The sequence below is a fragment of the Pongo abelii genome, chromosome Y (assembly GCF_028885655.2).
Source record: "Pongo abelii isolate AG06213 chromosome Y, NHGRI_mPonAbe1-v2.0_pri, whole genome shotgun sequence".
Classification (NCBI taxonomy): domain Eukaryota; kingdom Metazoa; phylum Chordata; class Mammalia; order Primates; family Hominidae; genus Pongo; species Pongo abelii.
The window spans coordinates 41410521-41435177 of NC_072009.2; the positions used below are offsets into that span (position 1 = coordinate 41410521).

At 39.6% G+C, this 24657-nt stretch overlaps 1 pseudogene; it reads left to right on the plus strand.

The window, feature by feature from the left end:
* The first annotated feature begins 509 nt into the window (after positions 1-509).
* Positions 510-1875, plus strand: LOC129053462 (actin, cytoplasmic 2-like; annotated as a pseudogene).
* Positions 1876-24657: the final 22782 nt, after the last annotated feature.

Sequence of the window (24657 nt, forward strand, 5' to 3'; positions counted from 1 at the left end):
TCAAGACCAGTCTGGACATCATGGTGAAACCCTGATGTTTCAGGGATTCAATGTGGTGTCATTGAACTCCAGCCTGGGCAACACAGAGAGGCTTTGTCTAAAATAAATAAAAAAAAAAGCAAAAGTAAAAAGAAAATAAAAGTAAATTAACATAGGTTATTAAGAAATTCGCAAAGAACAAAACAGAAAAGCAATCAAAAAGAATGAAGAACATTTACCAGATATACAGAATTACCTTAAATAAGCAAATCTAAGATTTAGCAATATTCATGAAAGAGTTCAGGAAAAGGAAGTTATATACAGCATATTCAAATGAATAATAACAACTTTCAAAAATTTGATTCAAATATGAATACATAGGTTCAGAAAGATCGGAGACTACAAAAAAGGTTAATACTGCATAAAACTATCCCACAACAAACAAGAATCAAACTCTCGCTCCCAGTCACCACTGCTAGCTCGCTCACCTTGTTCTGCGGCTCCAATATCCCACTCCTCCGCCCATCGCAATAGAAGAAGTGATCGCCATGCTGGTCATTGACAATGGCTCTGGCATGTGCAAAACTGGCTTTGCTAGGGATGGCACTCCTCGAGCCATGTTTCCCTCCATCATGGGGTGCCCCCAACACCAGGGCGTGATGGTGGACATGGGCCAGAAGGACTCCTAAGTGGGCAATGAAGCCCAGAGCAAGCGCAGCATCCTGACCCTGAAGTACTCCATCAAGCATGACATCGTCACCAACTGGGACAACATGGAGAAGATCTGGCACCACTTCTACAATGAGCTGCATGGGGCCCCAGAGGAGCAGCCAGCACTGCTAACCAAGGAACCCCTGAACCCCAAGGCCAACAGAGAAAAGATGACTCAGATTATGTTTGAGACCTTCAACACCCCAGCCATGTATGTGGCCATCCGAGATTTGCTGTCCCTCTATGCCTTTGGGTGCACCACTGGCATTTTCATGGACTCTAGACAGAAGGTCACCAACATGGTGCCCTTCTAGGCGATCTAATCCCTTCCCCATGTCATCCTGCATCTGGACCTGGTTGGCTGGGACTTGACTGAGAACCTCATGAAGATCATCAACAAGCTAGGCTACAGCTTCACCACCACACCCAAGTGGGAAATCATGCATGACATCAAGGAGAAGCTATGCTAGATCTCCCTGAACTTCAAGCAGGAGATGGCCACTGCCACATCCTCATCTTCTCTGGAGAAAAGCTATGAACTGCTCGATGGCCAGGTCATCACCATTGACAACGAGTGGTTCCAGTGTCCGGAGGTGCTGTTCCAGCCTTCCTTTCTGGGCATGGAATCTTGCAACATCTGAGAGACCACCTTCAACTCCATTATGAAGTATGACGTGGACATCCGCAAAGACCTGTATGCCAACATGGTACTATCTGGCAGCAACACGGTGTACCCAGGCATTGCTGACAGTATGCAGAAGGAGATCACTGCCCTGGTGCCCAGCATCATGAAGATTAAGATCATTGCACCCCTACAGTGCAAGTACTCAGTTTCGATCGGTGGCTCCATCCTGGCCTCAGTCTCCACCTTCCAGCAGATGTGGATTAGCAAGCAGGAGTATGATGAGTTGGGCCCCTCCATCATCCACCACAAATGCTTCTAAATGGACTGAGCAGATGTGTAGCATTTGCTGCATGGGTTAATACAGAAGTATAAATTTGCCCTTGGCAAATGCATACACCTCATGCCAGCCTCATGAAACTGGAATAAGCGTTTGAAAAGAAATTGTCCTTGAAGATTTTATCTGATATCAGCACTGGATTGTAGAACTTGTTGCTGGTTTTGACCTTGTATTCAAGTTAACTGTTCCCCTTGGTATTTGTTTAATACTGTGTACGTATCTTTGAGTTCAAACTTTAGTGCATGTGGCTTGGTCACTTCATGACTGCTGAGGTAAGAACGTGCTTGTGGAAGACTAGTCTGTGGCTTGGTGAGTCTGCATGGCCAGTAGCCTCTGATCTGTGCAGGGTAGTAATGTGTCAGGACTTAGTGTTCTGGGATGTCTCTAGAGGATGGCAAGGGCTTCTGAACCAGTTACTTCTGTCCTGACTCTCTGTCAGGGTTGGAAAGTGCAAGCCATAGGACCCAGTTTCCTTTCTTAGCTGATGTTTTCTGCCAGAACACTGTGGGCTGTCACTTGCCTTGAGTTGGAAGCAGTTTGCATTTACACCTGTAAATGTATTTATCCTTTTAATTTACATAAGGTTTTTTGTATGAAATTCTCAATTCTTTAAAGAGATGACAACAAATTTTGGTTTTCTACTGTTATGTGAGAACATTAGGCCTCAGCAACACATCACTGTATAAGGAAAAATAAAAGTGTTGCCAAAAAAAAAGAATCAAGCTCTCAAAGTTTGAGAAATAAAGAAAATTCTAAAAGCACTAAGGGAAAATAAACAAAAAAATGGAGGGGCTTGAAATCATTCGGCAAAAGACTTGTCAACAATAGGCTTTTAAGGAAGACACAATAATAAAAGATATAAATTGTGATGTCAAAAATGTAACTGGAACAGAGGGTAAATGTCTAGAGTTTTTATGTGACAAAAGTTTTCAGCTTAAGCTAGTTGATTATTAACTAAGATGTTTTCTCTGAGCCTTTGATGACATCAAAAGCTATAGCGGCAACACTAATGATAAAAACAAAGCAGTCAAATCTTATCACTACTGAAAATAATTAAATGCTAAACATTTAAAAGCAGACATGAGAGGAAGAAAGGAAAAAATGATGTATGACTCAATCAGAAACAACTAACAAGATAACAGTAGTAAGAACTCACTTATCAATAATTATCTTGAATGTAAATGAATTAAATTATGCAATTAAAAGATGTGGAGTGACCAAATACATTTTAAAAATGGGATTCAACTACACATTACCTATGAGACCCACTTAATCTTTAAGGACAAACATAGGCTGAAGGAATAGAAGAAGATACTGCTATGCAAATGGTAATAAAATGTTAGGAGTGGCTATACTCCTATCTATAAAAGAGATTTCAATTCAAAACCTGTCATAAGACCAAGAAGGTCATCGTTTAATAATAAAGCAATGAATTCATCAAAAGGTTTTAACAATTATATGTATACATCTGCACTCAACATTGGAGCACCTAAATATTTAAAGCAAATATAAATAGAAATGAAGAAAAAATAGCAATAAAATAATGTAGGAAATTTCAGCACCTCAATTGAAACAAGGAATAGATAAACTTAACAGAAAATTAATAAGAAAATGCCAGACTTGAATTGTACTTTTAACTAAATGAACCCAACAGACATATACAGAACTTTTCATCGTGTAGCAGCTGAATATATATTTTGCTGTAACACACCTGGAGGATTCTCTAAGATAGACCATATGCTAGGCCATAAATCAAGTCTTAACAAAGCAAGATGGCTAAAAACATACTTAATATTTTTTCAGACAGTCATAGTAGCAAACCAAAAATCAGTAAGGGAGAAATCTTAAAAAAAAAATCACAAATAATGAATTTTTATTTTTTTTTTGAGACAGAGTCTCCCTCTGTTGCGCAGGATGCAATGCAGTGGCACAATCTTGGCTCACCACAAGTTCCACCTCCCAGGTTCACGCCATACTCCTGCCCCAGCCTCCCGAGTAGCTGGCACTATAGGCGCCCACCACCACCCCCAGCTAACTTTTCATAGTTTTACTAGAGACGGGGTTTCTCTATGTTAGTCAAGATGGTCTCAATCTCCTGACCTCATGATCTGCCTGCCTTGGCCTCCCAAAGCGCTGAGATTACAGGCATGAGCCACCACCCCCCAGCCTACATGACATTTTAAAAACATTGCTCCTAAATAATGAATTGATGAAACAAAAGATAAAAAAATATATATTCTTAAATATCTTGAGACAAATAATAGTTGAAACAACATACTTAAACCTATGGTGTGCAGTGAAGCAGCATTATCATGGAATATTATAGCAATAAATGCATACATTTAAAAAAAAAGATACCAAACAAGCAACATCTCATTGTATCTAAGAAACTAGAAGGAAAAACGACTAAATTCAAAATTAGCACACTGAATAAAATAATAATTAAAACAGAAACAAACCAAATATGGAACATAAACATCTGATGAGAAAAAAAATAAAAGACAGCCAAATTTTAAAGCAATACGTAAAGTTATCTCTCTTTGCAGATGACAAACTCCGATATGTAAAAGCAGCTCAAATATTCTATTTAAGAAACTGTTACAACCAATGAACAAATTTGGTAACGTCATTGTATAAATAATTACCTAACTGAAAAAGAATTCAAGAAACTCATCTGACTTATAAGCATATGAAAGCAATTAAATACTTTAAAAAAAGGTAACCAGAAAGTAAAAGATCTCTCCATTGAAAACTATGAGACATTGATAAAAGCAATTTAAGAAGACAAAAATAAATGGAAAGATTGTCTATGCTTCTGGATTGGGAGAGTTAATATTGTTAAAATATTTATAGCATCAAAAGCAATACACAGATTCAATGTGATCCAACAAAATTTCAATGGCATTCTTCACAGAAATAGAAAACAAATTATAAAACTTGTAGAGCTATATAGAGAGCCATAAATTGTGAAAACAATTCTTGAGAAACAAAAAAGAAGTAGGAAGAATCACATGACCTTATTTGAAATTGGCATGAACACAGAAACATGACCAAATGAACAGAACAGAACTTCCAAGCATATGTAGTCAGTTAGTTTTTGAAATCTGCAGGAAAATGATAAAATGAGAAGAGGGATCATGTTTTCTATGAGTAGTGCTGGGAAAACTAGATTTCCACATGCAAAAGAAAAAAATTGGATCCACATTTTACATCATACACAAAAGTCAAATGAAGATGAGTTGAAAAATCCTAAATGTAAGACTGCAACCTCTAAAACACCTAGAAGAGAACACAGAAAAAAGCTCATGAACGATGGCCTTGATAATAATTATTTTGAATACCATATAAAAACTCAGTCCACATAAACAAAAACAAATAAGCAAGACTACATCAAATGGAAAAGGAATCAATCGACCATATACAATAACCTAAATATTGGGGAAACTATTTTCAAGCTATATATCTGATGATGGGTTAAGATCTAAGGTTTATGAAGAAATTGTATGTGGGAAAGAAAGTTTCTGGGGTGCCAGTTGATTTGATCTCCCCTGTGTGAGACACCCATGGGGAGCCATGGGTGGCTTGTGAGGAGAAAATCTCCTTACTGCCTTCATGTCTTTTTCCCTGAGAGCACAACCGCACAGCGCATTCCACTGGTTGCTCAGGGAGATAACACCCTCTTGAAGCAGTGGAGTATAATCAAACGTCTTGGCTCTTCCTGAAAGCTGTTGCCACCCATTTCAGTCCTGATAAGTTAAAGATCTTAAGTAGTTTAGCCACACGCCTTTGCTCAAGGGAATTCACAGAAACCGCCAGTGCTATACATCTTACTCAATGACTGACGAGTTCTCCTTCACTGATTAATCCTTTTCCTCATTCCTTCCTCCCCCTCCCATCTACCCTAAGAACAAAGAGCTTGTAAACCACTAAATTAGGTGGAGCCTGAGAACTTTGGGCCGTGAGCAAGCCTCCGATGCTCCGGCCCCCTGGACCTGCCTTTTAAATGCTTATTCTCTCTCTTTCTAAGTTCTTTGTCTCCCCCAGACTCAAGGTACCTGCGGGGTGTTATGAGACTCTTTTCCCCAACATTGTACAACTCAACAGTAGCAAAACAAATAAATATATTAAAAGCTGAGCCAAAACTCTGAATTGACATTTCTCCAAGGAACATATAAAAATGGGCAACAGGTGTTGAAAAACTATTCAACATATTAATCATCAGAAAAAAATTAAATCAAAGGTACGTTGAGACATTACATAACTCACATCATAATAGCTATTATTAAAAACTCAAAAGATCACAAAGGTTGGCTAGGATGTATTGAAAATGAAACTCATGTACAGTGTTGTTGGTAATGTGTAACAATTATAAAAATCGGTATGGAGGTTTCCAGAAAATTAAAAATAAAGCTACTTATGCCTCAACAACTCTTCCTTTAGACATATAACCAAAGGAAATCCCTAACTCATAGAGATATTTGCACTCTCATGTTCATTGCAGCATTATTAACAATAGCTAAATATGGAAACAATCTTATTGTCCAGTACAAAGAAATATTATTTACCCTAAGCAAGAATGAGATCTTGCCATTTGCCCCACCATGGGGGAGCTTGGGGGTAACTATGCTAAGTGAAATAAACCAGGCACAGAAAGAAAAATATTTATAATCACATATATGCAACAGAAGGGAGGGCGGTGCCAGGCTTTTTTTTTCTTAATGAGTTCTCAAAGGCTAATAAAAAAAGATCTCCCTCCTTATCACAAGAATGACACTAAGCTCTTCATAAATTATCCACCCCCAAGACCTGAGCATCTCCCACTCAACCTCTCCTCCAACACTGGGGGTCAAATTTCAGCATAAAGTTTGTAAAAGAAAATACCAAAACTATTGCAGTAACTATGTGAGATTAGAAATATGTTAATTTGCTCCAGTATAGTAGCCTTTGAAATCGCAATATGTATCCCATAGTATATGTCGTACACATGAAATGAACATAATAGGATGCATTTTTATTTATTTATTTATTTTTAAAATTTTATTTACTTTAATTTCCAGGGTACATGTCTACAGTGTGCAGGTTTGATACATAGGTATTCGTGTGCCATGTTGGTTTGCTGCACCCATCAACACATCATTTATATTAGGTATTTCTCCTAATGCTATTCCTCCCCCAAATCCCTACCCCCCCACTCCCTGACAGGCCCTGGTGTGTGATTTTCCTTGCCCTGTGTCCAATTGATCTCATTATTCAATTCCCACCTATGAGTGAGAACATGTGGTGTTTGGTTTTATGTCCTTGTGAAAGTTTGCTGAGAATGATGGTTTCTAGCTCATCCATGTCCCTGCAAAGGACATAAACTCATCTTTTTTAATGGCTGCTTAGTATTCAGTGGTGTATATGTGCCACATTTTCTTAATCCAGTCTATCATTGATGGACAATTTGGGTTGTTTCCAAGTCTTTGCTATTGTAAATAGTGCCACAATAAACAAATGTGTGCATGTTTCTTTATAGCAGCATGATTTATAATCCTTTGGCTGTATATCCAGTAATAGGATTGTGGGGTCAAATAATAATTCTAGTTTTAGATCCTTGAGGAATCACCACACTGTCTTCCACAGTAGTTGAACTAATTTACTCCCACTAACAGTGTAAAAGTATTCCAATTTCTCCACATCTACTCCAGCAACTGACTTTTTAATGATCGTCATTCTAAGGGGCATGAGACGGTATCTCATTTTGGTTTTCATTTGCATTTCCCTGATGACCAATGATGATGAACAGTTTTCCCTGCACCTCTTGGCTGCATAGATGTCCTCTTTTGAGAAGTGTCTGTTCTTATCCTTTGCCCACTTTTTGATGACTTTTTTTTTATATAAATTTGTTTGTATTCTTTGTTGATTCTGGATATTAGTTCTTTGTTGGATGGGTAGATTGCCAAATTTTCTCCCATTCTGTAGATTTCCTGTTTACTCTGATGGTAGTTTCTTTCACTGTGCAGAAGCTCTCTAGTTTCATTAGATCCTATTTGTCTATTCTCACTTTTATTGCAATTGCTTTTGGTGTTTTAGTCATGAAGTGCTTGCCCATGCCTGTGTTCTGAATGGTATTGCCTAAGTTTTCTTCTAGGCTTTCTATAGTTTTAGGTTTAACATTTATGTGTTTAATCCATTTTGAATTAATTTTTATGTCAGGTGTAAGGAAGGGATCCAGTTTCAGCTTTCTACAAATGGCTAGCCACTTTTCCCAGCACCATTTGCTAAATAAGGAATCCTTTCCCCATTTTTTCTTTTTGTCAGATGTGTCAAAAATGAGATCATTGCAGATGTATGGTGTTATTTCTGAGGCCTGTCTTCTGTTCCATTGGTCAATATATCTGTTTTGGTACCAGTACCATGCTGTTTCGTTTACCATAGCCTTGTAGTATAGTTTCCAGTCAGGTAGCATGATGCCTCCAGCTTTGTTGTTTTTGCTTAGCATTGTGTTGGCAATGTGCTTCTTTTTTGGTTCCATATAAACTTTAAAGTAGTTTTTTTCCAATTCTCTGAAGAAAGTCATTGGTAGCTTGATCAGAATGGCATTGCATGTATAAATTACTTTGGGCACTACGGCCATTTTCAAGATATTGATTCTTCCTATCTATGATCATAGAACATTCTCCCATTTGTTTGTGCCCTTTTTTATTTTGTTAAGCAGTGTTTTGTAGTTCTCCCTGAAGAGGTCCCTCACATCCCTTGTAAGTTGGATTCCTAGGTATTTTATTCTCTTTGAAGCAATTTTGAATGGGAATTCACTCATGCTTTGCCTCTCTGTTATTGGTGTATAGGAATGCTTGTGATTTTTACACACTGATTTCATATCCTGAGACTTTGCTGAAGTTGCTTATCAGCTTAAGTAGATTTTGGGCTGAGACAATGGAGTTTTCTCAATATACAATCATGTCACCAGAAAACAGGGACAATTTGACTTCCTCATTTCCTAATTGAATACTCTTTATTTCTTTCTCTTACCTGATTGCCCTGGGCTGAACTTCCAACACTATGTTGACTAGGAGTGGTGAGAGAGGGCATCCTTGTTTTGTGCTGGTTTTCAAAGGGAATGGTTCCAGTATTTGCCCACTCAGTATGATATTGACTGTGGGTTTATGATAAGTAGCTTTCATTATTTTAAGATACGTTCCATGAATACCTAGTTGATTGAGAGTTTTTTAGCATGAAGGACTACTGAATTTTGTCAGAGGCCTTTTTTGTATCTGTTGAGATAATCATGTGGATTTTGTCATTGGTTCTGTTTATGTGATAGATTACATTTATTGACTTGCATAAGTTGAACCATATTTACATTTCAGGGATGAAGATGACATGATAGTTGTGGATAAGCTTTTTGATGTCCTGCTGGATTCAGTTTACTGGTATTGTACTCAGGATTTTCACATCAATGTTCATCATGGCTATTGGTCTAAAATTATCTTTTTTTGTTGTGTCTCTGCCAGGCCTTAGTATCAGGATGATGGTGATCTTATAAAATGTGCTAGGGAGGATTACATCTTTTTTTTATTGTTTGGAATAATTTCAGAAGGAATGCTACCAGCTCCTCTTTGTACCTCCAGTAGAATTCAGCTGTGAATCCATCTGGTCCTGGACATTTTTTGTTTGATAGGCTATTAATTATTGACTCAATTTCAGAGCCTGTTTTTGGTCTATTCAGAGATTCAACTCCTTCCTGGTTTTGTTTTTGTAGGGTGTATGTGTCCAGGAATTTATCCATTTAGTCTAGATTTTCTAGTTTATTTACATAGAGTTGTTTATGGTTTTCTCTGATGGTAGTTTGTATGTCTGAGGGACTGGTTGTGATATCCCCTTTATCATTTTTATCGCTTCTGTTTGATTCTTCTCTCTTTTCTTCCTTATTAGTCTTGCTAGGGATCTATCAATTTTGTTTATCTTTAAAAAAAGAAACAGTTCCTAGATTCATTGATTTTTTGAAAGGTTTTTTTGTATTTCTATGTCTTTCAATTCTGCTCTGATCTTCCTTATCTTTTGCCTTCTGCTAGCTTTTGAATTTGTTTACTCTTGCGTCTCTATTTCTTTTCATTGTGATGTTAGAGTGTCAATTTTAGATCTTTTCTGCTTTCTCTTGTGGGATTTTAGTGCCATAAATTTCTCTCTACACACTGCTTTAAATGTGTCCAGAGATTATGGTATGTTGTGTCTTTGTTCACATTGGCTTCAAAGAACATCTGTTTTTCTGCCTTCATTTCGTTATTTACCCAGCAGTCGTTCAGGAACAAGTTGTTCAGTTTACATGTAGTTCTTTAGTTTTGAGTGAATTTCTCAATGCTGGGTTGTAATTTGATTGCAGTGTGGTCTGGCAGACAGTTTGTTGTGATTTCTGTTGTTTTACATTTGCTTAGTAGTGCTTTATTTCCTATTATGTGGTCAATTTTTGAATAAGTGTGATGTGGTGCTGAGAAGAATGCATATGATTTCGGGTGGAGAGTTCCATAGATGTCTATTAGGCCTGTTTGTTGCAGAGCTGAGTTAAGGTCCTGGATATCCTTGCTAACTTTCTGCCTCGTTGATCTGTCTAATATTGACAGTGCAGTGTTAAAATCTCCCATTATTATTCTGTGGTAGTGTAAGTCCCTTTGTAGGTCTATAAGGACTTGCTTTATGAATCTTGGTGCTCCTGTATTGGGTGCATATATATTTAGGATACTTAGCTTTTCTTCATTAATTGATCCCTTTACCATATGTAATGGCCTTCTTTGTCTCTTTTGATCTTGTTGGTTTAAAATCTGTTTTATCAGAGACTAGGATTGCAAACCCTGCTTTTTTTTTCTTTCCATTTGCATGGTAGGTCTTCTTCTATCCCTTTATTTTGAGCCTATGTGAGTATTTGAATGAGAGATGGGTCTCCTGAATACAAAACACTGATAGGTCTCAACTCTTTATCCAATTTGCCAGTCTGTGTCCTTTAATTGGGGCATTTATCCCATTTACATTTAAGGTTAATATTGTTATGTGTGAATATGATCCTGTCATTATGATGTTTGCTGGATAGTTTGCCCATTAATTGATACAGTCTCTTCATAGCATTGAAGGTCTTTACAATTTGTCATGTTTTTGCAGTGGCTGGTACTGGTTGTTTCTTTCCATATATAGTGCTTCTTTCAGGAGCTCTTTTAAGGCAGGCCTGGTGGTGATAAAACCTCTCAGCATTTGCTTGACTGTAAAGCTTTTTATTTCTTCTTCACTTATAAAGCTTAGTTTGCCTAGATATGAAATTCTGCATTGAAATTCTTTTCTATAAGAATCTCAAATATTGACCTCACTCTCTTCTGGCTTGTACAGTTTCTGCTAAGAGATCCACCGTTGGTCAGGCAGGCTTCCCTTTGTGAGTAATTCAACCTTTTTCTCTGGCTGCCCTTAATACTTTTACTGCATTCAACCTTGGTTTACCTGACAGTTATGTGTCTTGGGGTTGTAATTCTCAAGGAGTATCTTTGTGATGTTATCTATGTTTCCTGAATTTGAATGTTGGCCTGCCTTGCTAAGTTGGGGAAGTTATCCTGGACAATATACTGAAGAATGTTTTCCAACTTAGTTCCATTCTTTCCCTCACTTTCAGGTACACCAATCAAATGTAGATTTGGTCTTTTCACTTAGTCTCATATTTCTTATAATATTTGATTTTTTCTTTTTACTCTTTTTTTTTCTCTAACCCTGTCTTCTCACTTTATTTTATTGATATGATCTTTAGTCACTGACACCCTTTCTTCCACTTGATTGTATCGGCTATTGAAGCTTATGCATGTGTCATGAAGTTGTCGTGCCATGGTTTTCAGTTCCATTAGGTCATTTAAGGTCTTCTCTACACTGTTTCTTCTAGTTAGCCATTCATTTAATCACTTTTTGAGGTTTTTAGCTTCCACATGATGGGTTCAAACATGTGACTTTAGGTCAAGGAGATTTGTTATCACCAACCTTCTGAAGCCTACCTCTGGGAACTCATCAAATTCATTCTCCATCTAGTTTTGTTCCACTGCTTTTGAGGAGCTGTGCTCCTTTGAAGGAGAAGATGTGCTTTAATTTTTAGAATTTTCATGTTTTCTACTCTGGTTTCTCCCCACCTTTGTGCATTTATCAACCTTGGGTCTTTGAGGTTCTTGACCTATACATAGGGTTTTGGTGTAAATGAACTTTTTTTTTTGATGTTGAAGCTATTCCTTTCCATTTGTCAGTTTTTCTTCTAATTATGAGGTCCCTCAGCTGCAGGTCTTTTGTAATTTGGGGGAGTTCCACTCCAGATTCTGTCTGCCTGGTTGTCATGAGCAGAGGATGCAGAAGAGCATATATTACAGAATAGCAAATATTGTTGTCTCATTCTTCCTCTGGAAGCTTTGTCCCAGAGGGGCAACTGCCTATATGAGGTCAGCTCCTTCTGGGAGGTTTCTCTCAGATAGGCTACAGAAGGGTCAGGGACCCATGTGAGGAGGCAGTCTGCCTATTCTCAGACCTCAAATGGCATCCTAGGATAACCATTGCTCTCTTCAGTTCTGTCAGACAGGGATGGTTAAGTCTACCAAAGTTGTCTGCTGCCTTTTTTTAGCTATGCCTGGCCCACAGTGGCAAAGTCTAGAGGCAATAGGCCTTGTTGAGCTGTGGTGGGCTCTGCCCAGTTCAAGTTTTCTGCATGCTTTGTTTACCTACTCAAGCCTTAGCAATGGTGGATGCCCATCTACCAGCCAGGCTGCCACCTTCGCGGTTGATCTCAAACTGTTGCATTAGCAGTGAACAAGGCTCTGTGTGCATGGGACCCACCAAGCCAGGCATGGGAGAGAATCACTTGTTCTTCCAGATGTGGTGACCTTGGAAATGTGCAGTATTTGTACAGGAGTACCGTTTTTTTTCCAGGTAGTCTGTCATGTCTTCCCTTGGCTAGGAAAGAGAAATCACTCAACCCCTTGCACTTCCCAGTAGAGGTGACACCCCGCCTTACTTCAGCTGACTCTCTGTGAGCTGCACCCACCTCTGTGGGCTGCACCACTGTCCAACCATTGCCAATGAGATGAACCAAGTACCTCTGTGGGAAATGCCGAAATCACTGATCTGCATTGATCATGCTGGGAGCTGCAGACTGGAGCTGTTCCTATTTGGCCATCTTGGAAAACCCCCAGAAAAATTAGGATGCATTTTTAAAGGTAATTTTTTTAAGATGGAATCTCATTGTGTCACCCAGGCTGGAGTTCAGTGGTGTGGGGAGTGCTTCCTCCACACACTTCCCTGTCCCTGTCAATCAGCTGGCTGTGAGATCATTGAAACCAGAGATCTGAGGCTCAGAACAGGCCCAAGTAGTGTTGTGGCTGCCTGCCTGCATTTCAAGGTCCCTGTATGATAGGCTCAGTACTTTGGCTACAGAAATGGCTATTGTATCACCAAAGGAGGGCTTGTTGTGTTGATTTGAGAGACAATATGAGCATCAAGATTTGGAATGTACCAGGTTAGTGCTGGGGAAACCAACCCCACACCATTCACTTGGTACCCTGACTCTGGAGGAGACAAAGGAATTAGAAAGAGATGGAATAAACATTTAAAAGGTGGGTCCAGGGGACCAGAGCATTGAAGGCTTGCTCATGGCCCATTGCTCTTGGGCTACACCTAATTTATTGGTTTACAAGCTCTTTGTTCTCAGGGCATCTGGGAGGGGGAGTAAGGGATAAGGAAAAGGATTAATCAGTGAAGGAGAACTTGTGAGCCATTCAATAAGATGTTTGGCACTGGCAGTTTCCATGAATTTCCTTGAGCAAAGGTGTGTGTGTCTAACCTACTTAAGATCTGTAACTTATTGGGCCTGAAACAGGTGGGAGTTGGTTTCAGGAGGAGCAAAAATGTTTGATTATACTCCACTGCTTCAAGAGAGTGTTATCTACCTGAACAACCTGTAGAGTGCTGCTGAGCAGTTATGCACTTGGGGCATAAATATGTGAAGGCAATTAGGAGACTTTTCTCCTCAGAGGCTCCCCATGGCTCCCCATGAATTTCTCACACAGGGGAGACCAACACAACTGGCATCCCAGAAACACGCTTTTCCACAGTTAGTAATTATGGGTTTTTTGTTTGGATGAAAGACAGGACAAGAGATAAACAAACATATTGGGGTGGCCCTGTGGTGACAGCATTTTCCACCTCACAGGCCTGCTTTACCTTCTGGGAAGAAGGCTGGGTCTCAGAGTCCCACAAACTTCTTCCATCTGATCCCTTTTGGAGGGACATGAATAAAATAGGCCTCCACAGTCCCAAGAAAACACTCAAGGACTTGGGCTTGGACTTTCCTGGAGACAAGACAATTTGAATGCCACTGACTACCAGGTACAGTCATCCCATGGGCCACAAGTCCATTTCACCTGTTCAGTTCCTCTCTACTTTTTATTGGTGACTAAGGAATGGAATGGGTGTAGGGATGACAGATGACAGGGCCCTGTCTGTGGGATAAGGACAGACCTCAGGGAAGGGGAAGCCTCCAGCCAGGAGTCCAGGTCAGGGGCCAGGTGTGGGCAGCAGTTTCCTCTGATCCCACACTTACTCCTGCAGCCTGACTCCTCACCTGAATTTATGTCTATTTTGGAGAATGGAGAAAACAGACTTAGAAAAAGACACTTGCAGTCCTGTCACCTAAAGACAAACCCAGTTGTAATTCTGTTGTGTTTATTTTTAGTATTTTGTTTGTTTCTCTTTTCTCATGTTTCTGCTACATATCAGTGCTTTTTTGAGCAAACTACCTGCACTCTGTGATCTTCCTTTGATGAGGAGGATCCTTTAAGATAAGAAAAGTACCGACTGGCCAGCTGTGGATCTGGTCTACATTTCGGGCTGGCCTGCATCTTGTCTGGCCTTCACACCATGTGCACTTTTTCTCCTCCTTTCCACATACCATAAGTTTGTTATCATGTTTCTTGGCACCTCTTTTGCCAGCTTATATTTAGATCCTGCCCTGCCCAGGTGTGTGACCCTAGGCAGGTTAATGTGACTTCTCACCTCTAAAATGGGGATGGTGCCAGGACCTGCCATGGGGATTGTTGCAAAGTTAAGTGGAAGTGGTTATCAAAAGCCTAAGAGTACCATTGAGACACAGTGTGCATTCATGAAATACAAATTCTGTATTATCAAGTGCTGCCTAATTGTTCTTTAGGATCAATCATCATTTATTCAAATAACTATCAAGCTCTTGTTAATCGTTTTCCTATTTTCAACACTGGAGAACAATACTTCATTGAAAGTCATTGTAAATAAAGTGCTAACGTATTATCAATTTCAAGTATAGGCATTATTAAGTGCCTCAAGGGTGCCAGGTCAATCAGAGCCTGAGCCAAGTGTTTGTAGCAACAGAGAAAATGGGAAAGGCATTGCAATTTGTGATATCCTGGGACCCACAGCCACGAGTGGCCAAATTGAAACAGGAAATAACATTCCTCAGTGGCTTCAGTTTCTTTCCAAGTCCTACTGCTCTGACCTGAGAGAGCCTCTGCCCACCGAAATATGGTGTTCTTTGTGTCCCCCAGGCCACTGCAGGGTAGTGAGTTGTACCAGTAGGGGCCCAACCATGTTGTCACCATTCTCCCTCTCATCTTTCTTGCTCCTTTCGTCTGCCTTCTGGCTGCTTACAGTAACATGCTGGACCACTCTATGGCTGCACCTGAGTCGTGGTTGATGCCACTAGCACTGGCATCCTCTAAGGAAATTTCCTTCCAGACTGGGAAGTTGATCTACAATTAGGGGCTGGACTTCATGATGCACACTGCAGACACCTCTGCGGTTGTGTCTATTGATACCCTTGTTGATGCCTACATGTGGATCTCCTTTGGACAGATCTTGAGTTTTTGAGCTGGATCTGGTGATTACTTGGGTCTTGTTTGAGGGGGTGGAAGTGTGGGTAGAGCCAGGACTTTCTGCTGGAATCTGTGACATTTAATTAGACTTGGAACAAGTACACCTGGAATAGCAACTGTTCCTAGAGTCTCTGACACAATATATTATTTCTCATATATTTTATTTTGAAAATAAAAATATATGCACATGACTGAAAAATAGAGGTGAGCCAAGAGTTACACATAAGGAGCTGTCACCATGTGCACCTCACTCTAGTCACCTGAACTACCTGTTAACAACTAGGTACCACAGAGGACAACAGAGTTTCTTACATTCCCACCTTTCCTCCACCCTCAGCCAATGATAGGAATGCCATGATTTTAGTTTCTTTCTTAGTTATCATTGAAATTGTAAGTAACTATGGAATATAAATATTTATATATATATATATTTTGTTGATCCAATACAATAGAATCTTGTGACTTTCCTCTTGTAGGAAGTATATTATCACTGTGAATTCACATACACATCTTGGTATTCTTTGGGTATATACAAACTTTTTCTTTAGCTTTCTATTTTCTTCAAGTTTCTATTCCTTTTCTTCTCTCTTTCTATTTAAAATTAAATTGTCTCCTTTTATCACATCCTTAACATCTTCCCTCATTTCTAACCTCCCATCTGAAAAGTCACTGCTGGATGCCTTCCTTTTTCCTGTTCCCACCCAGCCAATATCTCTGTAGGCCTGGGATGGAGCTGTCATTCCAAGGGCTTTCATAACTGCCTCCCTGGGTTTTTACATGTCAAATGCTATTTCACTACTGCAACTCAGCGACTTATCTCCCAGAGAGCTAACCACTGTTCTTATGGTTTATTTTTTTAATTATATGTGCTTTTGAAATATTTTTTAGATTCTGTCTTCGATTTTTTGAGAGTTACACATTTTAAGAGAATTTCAAGCTGTCTTTCCTAATCTCAGAATTTTCTTATTATCTTCCTAAATTTTGTTACTTTCTATGGATGCAATATTTTATACTTCTTTGAGACTATAGGGAAGATACATTCTGAAATTTCCTTGAACAGAGGGCATGGGGCCAGAAGGAAAAAGGAACTCAAAGACTCATTTCTCTGGAGGTGAGTTGTGTGTCTGATCATATTTGTCTTTTATTTTTTGCATTTTTAAAAACTGTCGAACAGTCATGTTTGCCTGTGCAATTAGTACTTAGGCTGAAATAGGGATGGTTACAGGCTCATTTCACATTGGGAAAAGAAGAGATGACCTTCAATCCAGGAGTCTACACATGGGAAGGATGATTTCCTCTGGGAATCCCTAAGCTTCCTTGTTTCCTCTGCAGAAACCTTCACCTTCGGTTGTCCTGCTGCTGCCTTGGCATGGTGATGCTCTTCCTCCACTTGCAATCTGACTTGCACAACCGTGGACATTGTGCTCATGGCTTTTCCCTTCTCTTTGTCTTGAAGAGAGACAATGCAACCCATTTCTCTACTGTGACGGAACCAGAATGTTCATATTAGAACTTGAACAACATTTCCTCTACATCAGAGGGCACGTAAGATTCTGCATGAAAGAGGAAATACCAGAAAATAGACACAAGAGCAGGAAAGTCACTTTGACCTCTAAAGGTCCTCAGGGGCAGCCGGGTACTATGTTAGATTGTCACTCTTCTCTGCAGAAGGAAGGACTGTGTGAGCCTTCCTCTCAGGCTTGTTCTGTTTCTGAGCTCAGGGCCAACTTAATTCTCATTGTATAGCCTCATAAATTAGGAAAAGAAAAGAATCTCCCTTCTCAGACCCCTGCTCATCCATATTCTAAGCTTCAGACGGTGATTCCTTATTTAAAAACAGCTTTGTTGAAGTGTGATTGGCATATGGTAAACTGCACATGTGCAGATAGAAGAACTGGTGGTTTTCTCCATGTGAGTATTTCATTCACCGAAAGGCCAGAAGTGTGATGAAGGTCATGAAAACTTACCTTCCTCCCTGCAATAACAGTCTCTCCCTGGCCAATCTCAGATCACAGATTTGCTTCTTTCACTAAAATTTAGCAGGTATTTTACAGAATTACATGTAAATACAGTATGTACTTGGGTCTTTGTGCATCATTCTGATCTGGCTTCTTTTATTTAGCAGAATCACTTTCAGAGTCACTCTGTTCTGAGTGCATAAACAGTCCATTCCTTTTCATGCTGAGACTCATGCCATGGTGTGGATGTGCCACAGCTTTTTCACCCTTCTTCTGTGTATGGGCATTTGGGAGCTCCTGGTTTGGGAACATTGTGTATAAGGATGTCTTGAATATTTATTTATGTATATAGCCTGTAAATTTGCCTTCATTTCTCATTGTTCATTCCTAGGAATGCAGTTGCCACATCATGTCATGGTAAGTCTGCTTCGACCTTGCTAAGGAACCACTGACCCTTGTGCTAAGTGTTTGATCCATTCCCTGCTTTCTGTCTTGCTCCATCTGATTTAGTCACACTAACATCTTGTCTCCTTCACCCTCAAGGGCAATAACTTCTTAGCATACCATCCTTCCTTTACACTTGGAATCACCAGCTCCTTCTCTATGTTATGGCTTTGATTGCCCCGCTAAAGTTGCCTTCTGTGACCCATGTGTAACACATTACCCTTGAAACATCCTATGTATGAGAGGGTTTTGGGATAAAAGACTGTTCCTGATGAGTATCAATTACCTACAGTGGCTCTGAATGGAAGAAAGATGACTGGGTGTGTCTTGTCATCCCTTGTTCCTGGAGCTCATCTTGGTTGATAGAAAGAAGACTGGGTGTGGCCTTGACATGTGTTCAAGTGACTCACCAACATTTTCTAAATGACAACTGGAGACCTGGCCAGGGGCTGGAACCTGAAGTTACTTGGAAGCTGTGTGATTGAAAGTGAGTCACACAATCACCCTATCCTGGCCTTTTTCTCTACATGTGGGACTACTCATACCTGGCAGAGTTACTGTGAGTTCACCTGAGCAAGTCATCTGCACATAGTGGTGCTCAGAAATTGTTAATTTCCCTTTATTTAAGTGGAACAATGCATGGATATTATATGCTGAGGTCTGGATTACAAAAAAGCAAGATGCAGAAGACCTTGTAAACCCTGAGGAGACATCGCTGATCACTGAGTGTCTGGATAGGCAGCATAGAAAAAGTGACCTGGAGCTTGAAATGGCCAGTGGGTGTGTTACAGATATTTAAACAGGCATCAGTAGGGCAGGAGAGGGATTATTTTATACCCACTAGAATGTCTTTTTTTTTTTTTTGGAAAAAGGGAGATTTGGAGAGTTTGTGGAGAAAACAGAACCCTTGTGCATTGCTGGTGAGAATGTGAAATGGTGGTGATGGTTGCACAATAACATAAACATACTTACTGCCACTTACCTATACATGTATAAATGTTTAGATTAGTAAATTTTATGTTATGTTTATTTTAACACATACAATAAAGGCTTCCTGAGAACTGGTCCTGAAATAGTTCCATGTGGAACAAAACAAGACTCTTCTTTCCTAGAGTGAGTAGGAGCCTTTTATTTCTTTTAAATGGAGTCTTGCTCTGTGGCCCAGGCTGGAGTGCAGTGGTGTGGTCTCTGCTCACTGCAGAGCTTTGACTGTGGCCCCAACCAGCTAGTGAGACTCGCATTAATTTAGTAAAGATTAATTGACCAGGGCTGAAGTCAAAATCACTAAAGGGTAATTGACAGTGTGGACTTCCCAATTAGAAAGCAATCTAGCACTGAACTAAGTCAAAGATTAACCTTAGGACCACATGAGTAAGCAAGCTAGTTAGATAAACACCCCACATTCATTTGTTTCTACTCTAACTTTCTTAACTAAAGGGAAAAGGCCATTTTCAGGCAAGTTTATTACTAGAGCTTGTGCCAACCCCCTAGGCCTTGCAAGAAGGTTTGCATCTGCTAATTTTCCCTGCCATCTTGACTGAACCCCCACATATATCAAAGCAACAACACGAATTTCTAGAGTACAAATTTGTTTCTGTGAAAATTGAAGAAATCATTGATTTCAGTTTTAGTACATACTTCTCAATGATTAATACTTGACAGAGATTAGAAATCTGGAGGTTTACCTTCTTAAATCTGCTTTTTCAAAAGTAAATGAAAATGTGAAACCACACGTTTTTGGTCTGTTCATTTTTCTTCACATTTTGCAACATGGCACTGCTTTCGATTGACATTTGAAGACAGAGATTAATTTATTAAACCATTTCTCACTGTTCTTTTCCCTTTTGCTTTGAGACATTACAAGTGAAACTTCTGGTAATTTCAGCAGTGCACACTTTAAAGAAGAAGAAAAGATGATGGGCATCTGGCAATATGGTTGAAAAGTAAAAACTCTGGTCTGCAGCTCCCAGCGAGATGAACACAAAAGACAGGTGATTTCTGAATTTCCACCTGAGTTACCCAGTTCATCTCACTGGAAGTGGTTAGACATTGAGTGCAGCCCACAAAAGGCAAGCAGAAGTAGGGTGAGTGTTGCCTCACTCAGGAAGTGCAAGGGGCTGAAAACTTCCTCCCTTAACCAAGGAAAGCAATTGGGGGCTGTGCTATCAAGCCCATAACCTGCAGTTTTCCATGGTTTTTACAATGCACAGACCAGGAGATTCCCTAGTGTGCTTTCATAAACACAGACCTGGGTTTCAACCACAAAACTGGGTGACTGCTTTCACAGATGCTGAGCTAGCTGTAAAATAATTTTTTTACCCCAGTGGCATGTGGAATACCAGTGACACAGAACCATTCACCCCTCTGCAAAGGGGCTGAAGACATGGAGCTAAGTGTTCTCACTGAGCAGGCCCCACTCCCACAGACAACAGCCAGCTGATATCCAGTGGCTTCAAGTTCTCACTACCCACAAAGAAACCTGAGGTCAACCTAGACAGATCATCGTTGCTTGGGAGAGGGTGGACCACCATTATTGAGACTTGAGCATAAGGTTTTCCTCTCAGAGTGTTAAGAAAACTGCCAGGAAGATTGGACTGCATGGAACTCACAGAAGCATACAAAGCAGCTGTGGCCACATTGGCTCTCTAGATTCCTCCTTACTGGGTAGGGCATCTCTGAAAGAAAGGCAGCAGCCTGAGTCAGGGGCTTATATGTATAACTCCCATCTCCCTGGGACAGAACACCTGGAAAAAGGGATGGCTGTGAGTGCAACTTCAGCAGACTTAAACATTCCTGCCTGCTTGCTCTGAAGGGAGCAGTGTATCTCCCAGGACAGTGCTCAAGCTCTGCTCAGGGACAGACTGGCTTTTCAAGTGTGCCCCTGAACAATGTGCTTCCTGACTAGAAGACCCCTTCCAGTAGGGGTCAACAGACACTTCATACAGAACAGCTGTGGCTGGTACCAGCCAGGTATCACCCTGGGACAAATATTCCAACCATTGCTGTTGTGCAACTTCATATGGTGATACCCAGGCAAACAGCATCTGAAGTAGAGAAGCAAACTGCAGCAGACCTGCAGAAGAGAGGTCTGACTGTTAGAAGAAATACTAACAAACAGGAAACAGTAACATCAACATCAACATCAACAAGAAGACACTCACACAAAATCCCAATCCAAAGACATTCAGGATCAAATATCACAGGTAGATAAATCCATGAAAAATGAGGAATAGCCAGCACAAAAGAGCTGAAAATTCAAAAAACTAGAATGCCTCTTCTTCTCCAAATGATTGCAACTCCTCTCCAGCAAGGGCACAAAAGTGAATGCAGAATGAGGATGATGAGTTGGCAGAAGTAGGCTTCAGAAGGTCAGTAATAACAAAATTCTCTGAGCTAAAGCACTATGTTCTAAACCAATGCAAGGAAGGTAAGAACTTTGATAAAATGTTACAGGAGCTGCTAACTAAAATAACCAGTTTAGAGAAGAACATATGTTAACTCATAGAGCTAAAAAACATAGTGCAAGAAACATTGTGAAGCAAAAACAAGTATTAATAGCTGAATCAATGAAGAGGAAAAAAGAGTATCAGAGATTCAAGATCAACTTAATGAAATAAAGCATGAAGACAAGATTAGAGAAAAATGAAAGAAAAGCAAAAAAAACCCTCCAAGAAATATGGGACTATGTCAAAAGACCAAATCTATAATTGATTGGTGTATCTGAAAGTGATGGGGAAAAATGGAACCAAGTTTGAAAACACACTTCAAGTCATTAACCAGGAGAACTTCACAAATGGAACAAGACAGGCCAACAGTCAAGTTCAGGAAATACAGATAACACCCTAACGTACTCCTTGAGAGGAGTAACAGGTATATAACTGTCAGATTCTCCAAGGTTGAACAAAAAGAAAAAATGTTAAGGACAGCCAGAGAGACAGGTCAGGTTACCTACAAAGGGAAACCCATCAGACTAACAGAGGCTCTCTCTGCAGAAACCCTACAAGCCAAAACAGAGTGCAGTCCAATATAAAACAATCCTAAAGAAAAACAATTTCAACCGACAATTTTGTTTTGAGCCCAACTAAGCTTTATAAGCAAAACAAAAATATTATTACAGACACCAAAATGTAGATGGTTTTGTCACCACCATGCCTGCCTTAGAAGAGTTCCTGAAGAAAGCACTAAATATGGAAAGAAAATACCAGTACTCACCTGGTGCAGTGACTCAGACCTGTAATCCCATCACTTTGGGAGGCAGAGGCAGGAGGATCATGAGGTCAAGAGATGGAGATCATCCTGGCTAACACAGTGAAACCCTGTCACTTCTAAAAATACAAAAGAATTAGCTGGCCGTGTTGGTGGGTGCCTGTAGTCCCAGCTACTCAGACTCAGGGGGCTGAGTCAGAATGGTGCGAACACAGGAAGCTGAGCTTTCAGTGAGCCGAGTTCACACCACTGCACTCCAGCCTGGACGACAGACTGAGACTCCGTTTCAAAAAACAAAAAACAAAAAAAAAAAAAAAAAAAGAAAACCGGTACTCACCATTGAAAAAAGTAGTAAAATATAAAGAACAACACTATGAAGAAAGTGGATCAACTAATATGCAAAACAACCAGCTATCCTTGCCATGCCAGTATCAAATTGACACTTAAGAATATTAACCTTAAATGTAAATAAAATAAATTTGCCAATTAAAGTACAGAGACTGGCAAATTGTATAAAGAGTCAAGACTCTTTTGTGTGCTATATTCAGGAGACCCATCTCATGGGTGAAGACACACATAGGCTCAAAATAAAGGGATGGAGGAATATTTACCAAACAAATGGAAAGTTAAAAAAAATGCAGGGGTTGAAGTTGTAGTCTATCTTAAGACAAAATTTAAGCCAACACAGATCATAAAAGACAAAAAGGGAATTGCATAATTGTAAAGGGATCAATGCAACAAGCAGGGCTAACAATCCTAAATATATATGAACCTAATACAGGGGCACTCAGATTAAAAAGCAAGTTCTTAGAGATTTACACCGACTTAGACTCACACACAATTGTAACAGGAGACTTTAACACCCCACTATTAATAATACACAGATAAATGAGATAGATTTTTAACAAGAATATTCAGGAAGGGAACTCAGCCTTGACCAAGTAGAGCTAATAGACATCTGCAGAATTCTCCATGCCAAATCAACAGAATATACATTCTTCTCATCACCAGATAGCACTTATTGTAAAATTGACCACATAATTGGAAGTAAAACACTCCTCAGCAAATGCAAAAGAAAGGATATGAAAACAAACAGTGTCTCACACCAGAGTGGAATAAAATTAGAACTCAGGTGAAGAAAGTTACTCAAAATGGCACAATTATATGGGAATTGTAAAACATGCTTCTGATTGACCACTGGGTAAATAACAAAATTAAGAAAGAAAGAAAAAAGTTGTTTGAAATCAATAAGAACAAAGACGCAATCTACCACAATCTCTAGAACACAGCTAAAACAGTGTTAAGAGATAAATTTATAGCACTAAATGCCCACGTCAAAAGTGGGAAAGATCTAAAATCAACACCCTAAAATCACAATGAAAAAAACTAGAGGGACAGACATAGTGGCTCATGCCTGATACTTCAGCACATTGGGAAGTTGTGCCAGGCAGGTCACCTGAGTTCAAGAGTTCAAGACCAGCTTAGCCAACCAACATGGTGAAACTCCACCTCTGCAGAAAATAAAAAGAAAAGAAAAGTAGCCTGGCATGGGGGCACACAGCTGTAATCCAGGATACTTGGGAAGCTGAGTTGAGATAATCTCTTGAAACCAAAAGATAAAAGCCACAGTGAGCTGAGGTAGCACCACTCCACTCCAGTGTGTATGGCAGAGCAAGACACCTTCTCAAAAAAAAAAAAAAAAGAAGAAGAAGAAAGAAAGAAAAAGATCTGGAAAAGCAAGGACAAACAAATCCAAAAGCTGAGACAAAAAAAGAAATAACTGAGTTCAGAACATAACTGAAGGTAATAGAGACAGGAAAACCCTTCAAAAAATTCTGACCCCAGGAGTGTTTTTTTTTTTTAATTTTGTAAAAATTAACAAAATAGATACACTGCTAGCCAGACTAATAAAGAAAAAAATGACAAGAATCAATTAGACATAGTAAAAAAAGATAATGGGGATGTAACCACTGATCCCACATAAATACAAACTACCATCAGAGAATACTCTAAACACCTCCATGTAAATAAAGCAAAAAATCTAGAAGAAATAAATAAACTCCTGGGCACACACACTTCTACAAGAATAAACCAGGAAACATTAGAATCCCTGAAGAGACCAACAGATTCTAAAGTTGAGGCAGTAATTAATAGCCTACCAACCATAAAATGCCCAGACCAGACAGATTCACAGCCGACTTCTACCAGACATACAAAGAAAAGCTGGTGCTATCTCCTTCTGAAACTATTCCAAACAACAGAAAAAGAGGGACTCCCCCTGAAATTATTTTGTGAGGCCAGCATCATCTTAAAACCAAAACCTGTCAGAGACAAAAAAATAAAAAAAAAAAAAATAGGCCAATATCCCCAGTGAACATCAATGTGAATATTCACAATAAAATACTCGGAAACTGAATGCAGCAACACATCAAAAAGCTTATCCATCACGATCAGATCGGCTCCAACCAGCAAGGCTGGTTTCAACATACAGAAATCAAAAAACATAAT